Source organism: Pipistrellus hanaki (assembly GCF_964339955.1).
Source record: "Pipistrellus hanaki genome assembly, chromosome: 1".
NCBI classification, from domain to species: domain Eukaryota; kingdom Metazoa; phylum Chordata; class Mammalia; order Chiroptera; family Vespertilionidae; genus Pipistrellus; species Pipistrellus hanaki.
In genome coordinates, this window is record NC_140503.1 from 34,973,928 (window position 1) to 34,986,416 (window position 12,489).

At 39.1% G+C, this 12,489-nt stretch overlaps 1 pseudogene across 1 annotated transcript; it reads left to right on the forward strand.

The window, feature by feature from the left end:
• Positions 1-10,882: 10,882 nt before the first annotated feature.
• Positions 10,883-11,650, forward strand: LOC311620279 (SKA complex subunit 1-like; annotated as a pseudogene). The gene is made up of 2 exons: positions 10,883-10,991; positions 11,117-11,650. The product of its transcript is annotated as an SKA complex subunit 1-like (transcript).
• The last annotated feature ends 839 nt before the right edge of the window (positions 11,651-12,489 follow it).

The following is a 12,489-nucleotide window of genomic DNA, read 5'->3' on the forward strand; positions in this document are numbered from 1 at the left end:
CTTTCTCATTATTCCCACTCCCCGAAGCTTTTAAACCTTTCCTTAGACTGTTTTTAAAAACTATAATTTTAAGCACCTAAGTAGTTTAAAACTAGAGGGGAATTGAGTCATAACCCGGAAACCCCACTACCCTCACACAATTACAGTAGCCCCCCCATTATCCATGGTTTCCTTTTACATGGTTTCAATTACCTAGTCAACTGTGGTCTAAAAATATTAAATTGAAATATCCAGAAAAAAACAATTTATATGGTCAAGATTTTGTGCCATTCTGAGCATGATGAAATCTGATGCTGTCCCACTCCTTGCTACCTGGGATGTGACTCATTCCTTGGTCCAGTGTATCCACACTGTACATGCTACCCACCCGTTAACACTTAGAAGCCATTTCCGTTATTGCAGTGCTTGTGTCCAAGTCACCTTTACTTTACTTAGTGAAGGCTCCAAAACTTAAGAGTGGGGATGCTGGCAATTTGGATATGTCAGGGAGAAGCCGTAAATGCTTCCTTTAAGTAAAGAAAGTTCTTGACTTAGTACATTTTTAAAGATCATATGCTGAGGTTTCTATTATCTATTATAAGAATAAATTTTCCACCTGTAAATTCATAAGGAAGGAAAAAGAAATTCATGCTAGTTTGCTGAGAAAGAGAGAGATCACATTCATATAACTTTTATTATAGACTATTGTTATAATTGTTCTATTTTATTATTAGTTGTTAGTAATCTTTTCCTGTGCCTAAGTTAAACTTCATTATGGGATGTATGCATAGGAAAAAACATAATATCTATAGGGTGGTACTATCCATGGTTCAGGCATCCATTGGGGTGGATGAATAAAGGGGGACTACAGAACAAATAATTTAGTTTATCTTTCAAAGGCATTTTTAGAGAATTATAATACATTATACATATTGTTGACAGCTTTCTTAATTCATATCTCTTGATTTTGCTACATAATCTTCATAGCCATTTGATTTTAATGACTACTACTTTCCATTACATGAATGTATCTTAATTTACTTAGTTATAAATTACTTGGTGAAGGATAAGCAATTTCATTTATGTAGCTTTTTAATATTTGAGATTATTGCCTAAATATCCAAAATTAGTATTATTAGATTTAATGATATGAATACTCATATAGCTCTTGATACATATTGTCATTTACTTTTCAAATAAGCTCAACTGTTTTATATTAAATAAGAATATGTAGTTTTCCTATCCCTCAATCCAAACAAATATTACCATCAAACTTTTGCTCATTTAATTAGAAAAAAGTAATATCATTATTTCTGTTTGCATTTTGTTGAATAATACTGAGACTAGCCTTTTTGTTAAATTTGTTTATCATTTTTTCTTTTAGGAGTTGTAAGTCTGTGCCTTCTCTTTATTATTTTTTGATATTTGCTATTTTTTTTCTTGCTACATTTCTTATCAATTTTAGGGTACTTCCAATAATAATATAACATTTTGTAATATTTGCTATAAACATTTCTTGCTTTTTTTGGTAATCCATCTACAGTCTATTTATTTTTCAATCATTTATATACCCTTTAATAAGAACTTTTGGAAAAAAAAAACTACGTCTTTTAATGTGACACTCTCCCCTTAAAATAATAAATAACAATAACCAAATAAAAAGGATAATAGTTGCTTACTGTGTAATATAGCATTTTCCCATTTCTTTGTCATTCAGAATATCCATGAGAAGAGGCAGTCACATGCTTGACACACCATCATTGCACATTCAGGGTTATGTACAACTTTTGCACATTTGCTATAACTCATCTTTTCTTTTCTTTCGAGATTGTCCATTTTTTAATTTGTTACATATATATATATATATATATATATATATATATATTTTTTTTTTTTTACCAGATTGAGCAGAGTTATAATAAATGCTTTAAAGTTCTTTCCTGGCAATTCCAACATCTACATTTTCTTGGCATTGGCATGTGTTAATTATTCTTTCCTTTGGGAATGGGTCATATTTACTGAGTTCTTCAAATGTCAGGTAATTTTGAATAGGATCTTTGACATGTTAATTCTATGTTGTAAATTCATGGTTCAATTCTGTTCTATTCTTCCAGGGTGGGTGTTTTGTGTGTGTGTGTGTGTGTGTGTGTGTGTGTGTGTGTGTGTGTGTGGTTTCCTTAGAAAACAAGTACTTTGGTCAGACTCAAAATAGCAAATGCAAACTTGCCTGTCTTGATAGTGTCTCTGCATGTGTGGTTCCATGTCTGCCAGAGTCTTCAGCCAGGTTTATACACAGACTTTGACACATCCTTCTCTGGTTGGTTCTCTTATTCTGGAGTTTCCCCCGTTACTTTTTGGTGGTCCTAGTTGTCCAGGTCTCCTTCCTCTGAGTCATCTTGCCAAAGAGGCACAGATTTTCTACTGAAGTTTTAACTCCTCTTACTCACAACATGATTGTCCTTAGAGCAAAACTGGTGTTGGCCATTGGCATCACTTCTTTCAAGTTTTGACCCCCTTCCTGATTTTCCATACTCTCAGGAGCCCTCAAAGAGACTTTTTCATATTGTTCAGATTTTAGAGTTGTTATCTGTGAGAGAGGTAGGCTGCTTGCTCTACCATATTAGAAAAAGAACTCTTTCAGAAGATGTAATTGTTAAGTGAAATTGAAGGTTCATAAAAACAGACACAGTGTTTGTTTAAAGTGAGCACAAAGACATTTTAATTTGGAGAATCTCTATTTCACTCCAAATTTTTTGTTGAATTATGGTTGCAGAAGTAGAAGTTACAAGTGTACTACCGTGTTTCCCCGAAAATAAGACATCCTCCGAAAATAAGACCTACTTATATGTTTCCTTCTGAGTGAAATATAAGGCATCCCCCCGAAAATAAGGCCCCCCCTAGGCTAAACATGAGAGATTTGGTCCACTGATTCTGAAAGAAATGGAGTCACAAGAAATTCACCAGGAAATTCAGGAATTGGATTGTTATGATGATGTTCCAGAAGATGAAGACATGATTGTCATTGAATAAATGAGTAAATTCTTGATACTGTAGGATTCACAGTTTGTCTGGTTTGTGTTGACAACTACCGTACTACCATACCGTATACAGGTAATAAATTTCCTTTATTTTCATTTAACAATAAATGTGTACCGTATTCTTCTTCATGGAAAAATAAGACATCCCCTGAAAATAAGATCTAGCGCATCTTTGGGAGCAAAACTTAATATAAGACACTGTCTTATTTTCGGGGAAACACAGTAGCATTTCTCTGTATCAACTGTCTATGCACACACTTTAAAAGGACATATCCGAACAATTCCTTGTTCTTTTTTTCTGATTATATCCATTGAAATATAACATGTATCTATTTAACAAACATAAATATACATAAAAGTTAACATTTAATATACAGAGGTATACTAAATATGTTTTAAATATTTTTCTGTGGAAATATTGACATAAATCAGCCCCTTGTAGCTTACCACCTACACAAAAGCTTAATTCCTTAGGGCTCACTGCCATCAGATCAATTTCATAAATATTCTCACATAAATTTTTAGTAATTCTTGTTTCTTTTCTTCAGAACAAGTAAACTCTGACTAAATTGGCTTTGCTGAGTCCCATAAATATTTTGCACCTACTTCATAACTACCTCATAATATTGTTATATAGTATCTAGGTGTTATTTGTTTTATGTTTTTTGTTTTTTTATTTTAAAACTTCTTCACGAAAAGGTGTTCTGTAAGTTCCACAAGAAACAGTGGGTTCCAGTGGGAAAGCAGGAACCAATGCTCATTAACAGACTTTTCCATACATTTCCAAAAGTAGGTGGAACTCCCATGCTGCTTTGATCAAAGTCAAATAATAGGGGTGGGAGAATCCAGTTTGTTCTTGATCAAATATCGTAAGAATATTGGTAATATGTTCTTCTGATATGAACATAAAAACTTTGATAAGAGCCTGAGACCTTTAGAAAAATCACTAGTTTTCTCCATCTCACACGTTGGCCTTGCAGCAAGTCCCAGGACAGTCATATTGTCTAACTTCAGACCTCAAGTCCATTTTTATGGGCCATTCTCACTGGCTACTTTTCCATATAGAGACGAAGTATACATACACCTTCTACAGGCAAAAAATATCCACTGAGACTGCTTTAGTCAACCCTCTGCAACCATAAGAACCATAGACCCTGAATGTAATACTTCTGAAATAATGAAGTCCAGAGGAAGCTGTCGAGGATGCACTTGAATGGGTGGGTTTTCAGATGCATGCTGAAATGTGTAATTGGGGTTGTGGAAAAGTGGAAGAACGGGGCTGTGGGGAGGACCAAGCAAAAGGTCAGAGGTGAGATACAGTGCAGAGTGGATACAGGTCAGCAAGTTGAAGAAGTGAGGTGTGGGCAAGGAGGGAGAACCCCACATACACACCTAGGAGTAGGCCAACTGGCCCCCACAGCCAGCGAGTTTCTGAGAGCAGCACAGAAAGGCTGGGAGAGGTAGTTGACAGCCAGCTATATACAGCACTGAAGACTATTTTCAGAGTCCACTGGCCCACAGAGTGGAAGGTCCTAATGTCATGTTGAATCAGACTTAAGGTTGGGCTAGAGCTGAATCAGGGATGAAGGCTGGAGGCAGGCTTCTTTTCCATGTCCCACTAATTATCTTCTAAAATTTTAAATCATTGGGACATTTTCAAAAATATAAAGTCTCAATTATAAACCAATATATAACAGATAAAGGAATGTTGCAGTTGTTGCAGAGAAGATAGGGGAGGGGCATGGGGCTCCCCTGTGTTTACTGGAGATGGGAGAGTTCTAGTTAGCCTTCTTTTAATCACTAGAAATGGGAGCGAGGAATTTCTTGCTTCTCTTTTAACCATTGGAGCTTGGAGGGGACAGGGTACTCAACCTCTACTTCAGTCCTTATCCCACCCTGAGGGCCATTCAGAAAGATCTGAGTTCTAAAATTCTTGCCTCTGATCATTTGCACTCAGTCTTGTCCAAGACAAAAAAAAAAAAAAAGCAAATGTGAATGCTAAGTCTTAAAGAATCTTGGCAATGTTGGTCACACCTGGAGACAAGCAAGAAAATTAAAAATGCCCATGGTCTTTATCAGACTTGAAGGTAAGTAAGGAAGAAAAATATAGTGCCCATATTTTCCCTGGCATAAAACTCGGGTATAGGATTAGGCAATGGCAGCTGTCATGTCAGCCAGGATAGCTGCAGGCTTTGGTTGCCCACATTGGTGACCTCTGAAGCAGAATGCTCTGGGATCTGAAACTGTGCTGCCATGAGCTTGTGTTGCGGGAAGCTCCTGTGATAATGGTAAAGAGCATGTACTAGGTCCTCATGTCTAACGAGCATACGATGCAGAGCTACATGTCCATTGCATCATAAAGTGAACATTGTAATAAAAATACAGGTGAAGGTGCATAACAAAGGCCACTTGTTCATTTATTGGTGGGAATACAAACTGGCCCAACTTTCTTTTAGAAACTTGGCAATGTAATAATCACTTAAGTATGCATACTCATCAATGCAGCAATTCCACTTCTAGGAATGTATCCTATAGAAATACTCAGCGGACGTACGCATATTTAGGTACATATGGATTTTTTTTGTGTGGCATTGTTTTCAACAACAAAAAGAGGAAAAATTGAAATATTAAAATAACCATTACTGGAGATCTTATCAAATATATTATGACCTGAACTTAGTATGAAACACAACACAGCTTTTAAAAGGAGATATTTCTATATATTTAGTCATGCAAGGATATGTAGTAAGCAAAAGAGAAACTCAAGAATTCTGCTAAGTATAATTCCATTTGTGTGTAAAACGCTCAAAACTGTGCAACTACATAATCCATATTGACAGCTGGAGCCATAGTTATTGGCATTGCCATAAAAAAAAAAATAAACGTCCAACTTTAACAGTGTTTTCCCCTCAGGAGCAGGTGTGCAGGGGAACTTTAACATTCAGTGTTCTTTGAAATATTTTCAACAAGAAAACAAGAGAGAGAGAGAGAGAGAGAGAGAGAGAGAGAGAGAGAGAGAGAGAGAGAGAGAATGACAGAGTCCAGATTTATGAGCAGGATGGGCTGACTCCACTGTGTAAATGCTCTGCTTTATGCCAAAAACCCAAGTACACCACTGTCTCTAAACCACCTGTCCAGCTACCACTCCACCTACCGACACTATAGGAGTCCCAGCTGCCACCACTCTGCAGCAAGAGAAGCTGTGACCAAAATCTTCACTTGATCTTAGCCAAAAGGCCGAGAAGCGATGTGGCCAAAATCTTGAGTCACTATTCCATCTCCTGGATAAGACCACCTGCCATTTAGAACCCCTGAGATGGAGAATAGACTTGCTATTTGGACACTGGACACTTATGACCAAGAATTTTCCCATTTTTTTATTAACCAGAAATAAAGCTTTTCTATCAGAAAGCTCCCATTAAGCAAACCTCAGAGCAGGCATGTGCTAGAACAAACTTCTTAAACGCCAAGGCCTGCTTGAATATCCCATCCCTTCCTGTTGCTTAAATTCCCTGTCTCATTGTTGTACTGTGGTTGAAAAGGGGCTGGGTACTCTTCTAGGATGATACTGGGTGTGCTTCCAGCTACAATCTTCTAGGCTTGCTGGTCTCCTGACCAGCTGAGATGTGGAATCTGAAACTCTCTCCTCCAGAGTTTCCCTGGCTACTGGATAGAGGAAGCCACGCAGAAAGGACCTCAGGCTTCTCTGACCTAATTTTTCACCTCTCTCTCAAGTCAGAGCTTTTGCCTGAGCATCCAGATCCTCTTTTCTTAGGGCTGGGAGCAAGTGCACTTACAGGACCCTGCCGCGCTAGGCCTGGAACTCCTCTCATCCATGTTGCTGGTCAATAGGGGAGACTTCTCTACTTGACCTTACAGTTCTATTTAAACTCTTTTTTTCTGTTAGGAAATATCTCCTCTTAACCCTTCTCTTTTAACTTTTCAAACATCCATTATTTTATTTTATTTTTTGGCTATCACCAGACTAATAGAAAAAAATATGTATTTCTCTGCTTCTTACCTGCACTCACCTTTGTGGGACCTCCATCTCTTCCCACTTCTCCCCTAATGGTCTCTACCATTCTTCAGGGAGAGCCAGGTCTCCCTCACAACCCTCACAACCCTCACAACCCACAGTGTGTGTGTCACAGCCCAGTAAGCATTCCTGCACTCAGCCATGGTGCAGGAGGAACACTCCGCAGGGGCCTTGGCATATGGTCAGGTGGGGGTGGGGCCTTCAGAACACTGACCATCAATGCCTGAAGCTCTGCTTAGTAAGGACCCACCCAGCCCAGTCCTCACCATCTCGCCACTATAAAACCAACAACTGTTTATTTTATTATTCTTTTTAATCATCACTCAGGATATTTTTCCATTAATTTTGAGAGAGAATGGAAGAGAGGGAGAAGTGGCACAGGGGCGGGGGGGGGGGGGGAGCGGGGGAGAGAAACATTGATGTGAGAGACTCATTGACAGGTTGCCTCTCACATGTGACCTGACAGGGGCCAGGGATCAAGCCTACAACCAAGGTGCGTGCCCTTGACCAGGAATCAAACCCTTGACCCTTCGGTCCTCAGGTTGATGCTCCAACCACTGAACCAAACTGGCTAGGGCAACAACTGTTTATTTTCAACTTTTGGCTCCTAAGCCTTTCAGTGGGATTCTATGAGGAGCCCCAGCCAGGAGTAATGTATCTGAGATTTGAAGTACATATTCAATCTTAGGATACCAGGCTCTTTTTCAAATTTGGGTTTTATGCTTACCTCTTCCAACAAGTGTTAACAATAGCATTCTTAGCAACTGTCAATTTAAAAAAAACAGTGTTTCTTCTTTTCATCAGAAGAAAATCAAATGGATGACTCCAGGTTTAGTTTCCTGAAAATCACAAGGTACACAATTCTCTGCAGATGGTTTTCTAAGTCAAAATAGCTAGGAGAGTGAGGAAAATTTGGGAGTGTGTCTCTAAAACAGCTCTGATTGATATGATAATTGTACTTACCCCTGTCTCCCTTCACTCCCCCAGGTGCTGGGACACAGGTGGGCTTGGCACAGTGGATAAGGGCCCCAGCTTTGCAGGTAGTGATAGACCAAGCAATGAGAGCAAAAGTGTCCTGAAAGATTTCTGGAGACAAGCCTTTATTTTGGTCCGGTCATTTGACATTTCTCTGATGTTCTAGTCATGTCCTACAGAAGTTTGCTCATCCCAACCCAAATTCCATCTAGTAAATGCTTAAGCTTCCTGGATGGCTCTGTTTGGAGGTTTCCATTGGCTTCCACAAAAATGGTTTCCAAAACACTTGTTTTCTGACATACCATAAAATGTCTTTATTTATTAGGTTTATTATCATTTATCTTCTCTTGTGGAATGTGAATGTCCATAAGACTTTGTTTTGTTCACTATCCCATGTGCTTGTAAGAGGTCTGACAAATAGTAGGCACTCAAAAATTATTTACCAAATTAAATTGGAGTTAAAACTGGAACAAAGTTCCCTTCCCTGATCTCAAACCCTCTGGTTTTCAAAGCTTTTCTTGCCTATTTGGGCAGCTTGTTGGTACTCTCCTTGGAGGCAGCCATCCTTCCTCCTGCCAACTGCTGTGACTCAGATCCATTGTTTGTATACAGCTCCTTCTAGGCATGAAGACAGCCCTTTGCCCAGGGGCCCACAGCCAAGCTTAAGCAACTCAGCTCCAATGTGAAACCCTAGGCTTGACAGCTGGCACCTGGCATCCAGACGTGGTAAGCTGTCCCCAGCTCCTTTCAACTAGTTCCAAGCATCCCTGGGTATGCCACAGAGCTACTCTGGACTTTTATAAGCACGTGCTTCTTCACTTGACATGACTTGGCAGGGAATGAACAAGCCCTGATGTTCTGCTGTCAACTGCTTTTTATTAGAGCAACATCCAGCCATGCCCATGTGTTTGGCCCAGCCTGGCCGAGAGAAGTAGGCACAAAAGCTGGGCCAGTGGCCAGCAGAGCCATAAATGGACCCCAGATTCAGACTCTGTGCCAGACAGAAGGAAAAAGGACTTCAGATTATCAGAGAACACAGAAAAGCTAAAATCAGATGAGTGAGGGGACTTGCTCAACATCATATGGCAAGATGGTGGCAAACTGGGACACAGTTTATATTCCTTTACTGCCCTGCCCTGTGGCTGCTAAATGTCTATTCATACCCTTACCCTAGAGGCAAGGCCATCACATGGCTCAGGCACAAAGGGTCTTTGAGGCCCTTCTTATCTACTATTCTTCTTCACACAACTCAACCGGCTCTTTACTGGAAAACAACTGACTTCAATGATGCAGTGCCCATTTCTATTTTCCTGAGCACCTAACAGTTCCTTGCATTTAATAGGCTCTTGGTGACAGCAATTGAATAAAGAAATCAATAAATGATTAAGTGAATTTGTTTTATCCCATTAGCTCTATAGATGTGAAGCATGGTTTCTCTCCACTCCTATTGTAGTTTAAGCACCAAACCTAGCAAGATAATCACCAGAGGGCCAGTCCTCACCTCTGAGAGTAAATCTTCACAGGGGATATTTGAGGTGATTTGGTGCCCTGTGCAAAAGCAGGGAGCAGAAAGTGCAAGGCTGCTGAGCATTGGATTTCTGAAGGGAATACTCTAAATCAAAACTCCCATTGGGGCCAAGAAGGAAACAGGACCAAAGGGGAAGATGTGAGACAGATGAGGAGGTATTTCTGCCCTGTGCCATTCAGCATCAGAGCTGGGCAGTGATAGGCCATTCCCCACTAGCAGTGCTAATGTGTGTAAGCAAGGATACAAATAAGTTGGTTGGAAGCAAGTCACTTGCCCACACTCAAGAGAAGAGGATTACACAAGGATGTGAATACCAGGAAGTGGGGATCATGAAGGTGACCTTAGATTCTGTCCAGCACACCAATATTTCAGAGTCGGCGGAAGAGATGATACATTTTTGGCTTTCTTGGATGAGGCAGTTAGGTTGCCCGTGATGGGAAATACTGAATAGCTGAACCAGACAGGTTAAAAGCATCTGAAGGTTATGTTAAGCCATTCCTTAAAAGAATATGACTCTAAGGATAGATGTTTTGTTACAAAGAAATTTAAAAAAAAAAAAAAAGAAGAAGAAGAAGAAAGAAAGAAAGAAAGAAAGAAAGAAAAGAAAGAAATATTCCAATCAAAGTCTAAGGGTTCAAACTAAAACATATTAGGGAGGACTGCCATAGTCAGCAATATGGCAGACAAGTTGTCCAGTACAGAACATCTAAAAATACATGAAAAGATCTCTTACAGGCTGAGCCTGGAAAATAGAAATAAGAGTAATCCTCAGACATTCAAATCAATGAGAAAACATAAATCTAAGAGACAAGAGAGCACTGAAGCACTTGTCTGTGGCATCTGTTAATACCCAATGACCTGACACATAGGCATAGGTTTTAGTGGAGGAAAGAAGAGCCTGATGCCCCAGCACAGTGGGAAGTTGGATTAGAGCCTACCCCCTCCACCCACTAAAGCCAGGACATTGAGGTAAACTGTGGTGGAGTTGGGAGACAATTTTTCATAGGGATATTATTAAAATTATTACTTATTTTGGCCTCTGAGAATCCCTAAGAACTAAGCATCTCTCATCAAGATATGGAGCAAGAGGGGGAACAGGGTGGAGAGGGTCAGTGTTGTGGGGGGAGGGACATCAAAAAAGATAACATTTTAAAAAGATTTGGAGCAAGAATCTGCACTAGCACTTTCAAAAAATCTCAGACTGAACATTTAGATCAGCATTATCTTGGGATATAGCATGGAATAAAACAAACAGGACACAGAGGAATATATATAGTAAGATTCCAGTCATATAAAATTAAACAACTAAATAATATAGTTTAAGGGATGCATACAAATAAGGTAAAAACTGAAGAGAAGCAAGAGAATAATGAATTTAAAATTCAGGAGAGTGGATACTTCTTCATGGAAGAGAGGAGAAATGCAATTAAGGTGGGTAAGCAGAGGGCTCCATGTGTACTAGCAATGTTGTATTGTGGGTGATTATCCAGGTTAATTTTATTATAAATCTCTAAATTGTGCTTTTTGCTCCCAGACCTGTACAAGAGGCTTAAAGGATAGCCTCCTCAGATCTGAAACAAATACGCTCTCATATTAATGAAATGATTGTCAATATATAAAAATCTTTGTCATTAAGACTCTTGGGTTAAGAATCTACCTTAAAGACTATATTAAATAAAATAGGAAATGAAATCATTTAGTAAACAAGCTTCTAAGTAAATTGGAATTGGAAATTCAGATTCAAGTACAATCTACCTGTTCACTCAAGGAATTCAGGGAATCTCTTGAAGAAGATTGTAAGATGTGCAACATCTCAAAGAAAACATACCTCCCCATTGGCTCAGTTCAGTCACCCAGAACTTTGTGACTGTATCAGATCTTGACCCTGAAGAACCTGTCAAAGTTGAGGAATCTATAGCCACGAAGAAGCCCTCTGAAGAACAAAGAAATTAAATGTCAAATATAATTTTTGATGAGTTCAATGACATTCCTGCGGTGTACATGAAATCCTGCTTAACCTATTGTCAAGTTAATTATGTTATTAAAGAAATCAAGAAGGCAGTACTCAGTAAATGTAAGATCAGAGAGATGTAAATTAAAACCACAATGAGATATCACCTTACAATTCTCAGAATGGCTACCATCAGTAAATCAATAAACAAGTGCTGGCGAGGATATGGAGAAAAAGGAACTGGTGGTGGGAATGCAGACTGGTGCAGCCACTGTGGAAAACAGTATGTGTAGAGTTTCTAAAAATAAATAAATAAATAAATAATAAATGGGACTTCCTTTCGACCCAGCTTTGGGTTATATATTCTAAGAATCCCGAAACATCCGTCAGAAAGAATATATACACCCCTAAGTTCATGGCAGTGTTATTTACAATAGCCAAGATCTGGAAACAGCCCAAGTGCCCATCAGCAAATGAGTAGCTAAAATACCTGTGGTACATTTACACAATGGAATACTACTTGGCTGTAAAAAGGAAGGAGCTCTTACCCTTTGCAACAGCATGAATGGACCTAGAGGTTTTTATGCTAAACAAAATAAGCCAGGAGAGAAAGACAGATCCCACAGGACTTCACTTGCATATAGAATCTAATGAATAAAATAAACTGACGAACAAAATAGAACCAGAAGAACGGATATGTGAAACAAACTGACAGAGGTCAGAGGGGAGGAAAATGGGGGAACTGGGTGAAAGAAGGTGAAGAGATTAGCCAAAGAACATATTAGCATAACCCATGGACACAGACAACAGCGTGGTGATGGCCAGAGAGAGGGGCAGGAGGAGTGGAGGTGGGTAAAAGGGGGAACATCTAAAATAATGCCAACAACAACAACAAAAAACATTCTACATCAACCAAAAAGTCTGCTATGAGTCTGCCAGAAATCTCTATCACAGATTTACTGATGAAGAAACAAAGGTCCTT